The sequence below is a fragment of the Otolemur garnettii genome, unplaced genomic scaffold (genome assembly GCF_000181295.1).
Source record: "Otolemur garnettii isolate 467f Iridium unplaced genomic scaffold, OtoGar3 scaffold00017, whole genome shotgun sequence".
Classification (NCBI taxonomy): Eukaryota; Metazoa; Chordata; class Mammalia; order Primates; family Galagidae; genus Otolemur; species Otolemur garnettii.
The window spans coordinates 13637505-13639847 of NW_003852412.1; the positions used below are offsets into that span (position 1 = coordinate 13637505).

Below are 2343 nucleotides of genomic sequence, written 5' to 3' on the forward strand. Positions count from 1 at the left end.
GGATTCAAACCCAGCCCCAGCTGAACTGCAACAAAAAAATAGCTGGGCATTGTGGCGGGCACCTGTAGTCCCAGCTACTCGAGAGGCTGAGGCAAAAGACTCGCCTAAGCCCAGGAGCTGGAGGTTGCTGTGAGCCGTGAAGCCATAGCACTCTACTGAGGGTGACAGAGTGAGACTCTGTCTCAAAAAATTAAAAAAAAAAAAAAAAAGATACTTATTGGCGGGAGAGATGCCTTGATCACAAAAGTGGTTTTCCCAGGTCAAGGCTTATCCATTGCAATCTGGATGTGCTGACCCCTGTGATTTGCCCAAAGGGTGCGGGACACAACTGCAAGAGGGGATCTAAAAAATGCAAACATTGTAACCTAGTTGTTTGTACCATCACATTAATCTGAAGTAAAAATAAAATAAAAACCTTATAAAGAAATTATTTCCTGTTACCATGTTTGTACTTACTGTTGTAGATTATTATATTATATGAATTGTGAGTTATTTCATTCAGATCTGCAAAAGTAAAATCAAAACCTTTGGCTGAAGGATGAAGCAATTCTCTGTGCTAATTCCTAGGGGAATAGGTAGGGTCTCAGGCAGGAAATGGGGACTGAGAGGGCAGGCTGTAGATATGGGGTCATGGGTGAGGGGGCTGGATCTCTCTTTCTCTTCATCTTTGACTACAAGTGTTCTGGTTATTCCAACAGAATGGATTTGGGGGGCTCAGCTCCTGTGGCTCAAGTGGCTAAGGCACCAGCCACATACACCTAAGGTGGTGGGTTCGAATCCAGCCCAGGCCCGCCAAAACAACAATGACGGCTGCAACCAAAAAATAGCCAGGCGTTGTGGCAGGCGCCTGTGGTCCCAGCTACTTGGGAGGCTGAGGCAGGAGACTCACTTGAGCCCAGGAGTTGGAGGTTGCTGTGAGTTGTGATGCCACAGCACTCTACCCAGGGAGATAGCTTGAGGCTCTGTCTCAAAAAAATAAAAAGAAAAAGAAAAGAATGGATTTGGGATTTCATGTCAGTCTTAGGCTTAAACTAAGTACTCCACTAAGTTATCTGCCCCCTGTGAAATGAGAAGGGGAATGTTTTGTGTATCCCCCAATGGAGGGGACATTTTAAAAACCATATGTCAAGGTAGTTGAGGGAGCCTTCATGGAACAACTTAAAACGCTAGACATGTGCTCCTGAAATCAAGAGTTGGGAACCTGTTACATGTCTGAAAGCATCTAGGAGGGAAGGAGGTTTGGTGAAGGGGTGTGTGGTAGCAAAGTAAATAGAGCTGATGCGATGGCTAATTTTGCTAGGCCATAGGGCTCCCAGATATTGTTTGAACATTAGTCTGAATGTATCCGTGAGAGTGTTTCTGAGTGAGATCAGCATTTAAGTTGGCAGATTGCTGCTCTGCACTCCTAGCACAGTGGTTACGGCATTGGCCACATGCACCGAGGCTGGCGGGTTCGAACCCGGCCCAGGCCAGCTAAACAACAACAACAACAACAACATAAAATAGCCGGGCATTGTGGTGGGCGCCTGTAGACCCAGCTACTTGGGAGGCTGAGGCAAGAGAATCGCTTAAGCCCAAGAGTTTGAGGTTACTGTGAGCTGTGATGCCATAGCACTCTACCAAGGGTGACATAGTGATATTCTGTCTCAAAAAAGAAAAAAACAAATAAGTAAGTAAATAGATAAACAAATTGGTAGATTGCCTTTCTTAATGAGTGGGTGGGCTCCATTCAATCATCTAAAGGCCTGAATAGAACAAAGAGACTGACTCTCCCTTAAGTGAGAAGGAATTCCTCCTGCCTGATTGCCTCTGAGCTGCAACAACAGTTTTTTTCCTGCCTTTGGGCTTAAACTGAAACATTAGTGCTTCCTGGGTCTCTAGCTTGCTGACTATAGATCTTAGGGGACTAGTCAAGCATCATAATTGCATATTTCATGAGCCAATCCCTTTTATTCTCTCTCCTTCATATAGATATTGTTTCTCTGAAGAACCCCACCTAATACAGATGAGGTAAGGGAATGCGGGGCAAACATACAGGTTTCCTATAAGATGGACATGGATTACATTAAGAAGAACTAGATTTGGGTCATCTTCAAAGACCAAAACAGTCTTTCTAAAGAGTAATCATAATGGCTAGGCACAGTGGCTCACATCTGTACTCCTAGCACTCTGGGAGGCTATGTCAGGAGGATTAAGAGTTGAGACCAGCCTGAGCAAGAGTGAGACCCTCATCATTCCTAAAAAATAGAAAAACTGGCTGGGCACTGTAGCAAGAGCCTGTAGTCCGAGCTATTCCTGAGGCAAGAGGATTGCTTGAGGCCAAGAATTTGAGGTTGCTATGAG

General features: G+C 45.0%; 1 pseudogene; it reads left to right on the forward strand.

The window, feature by feature from the left end:
* Nucleotides 1-210: 210 nt before the first annotated feature.
* Nucleotides 211-337, forward strand: LOC111723948 (annotated as a pseudogene).
* The last annotated feature ends 2006 nt before the right edge of the window (nucleotides 338-2343 follow it).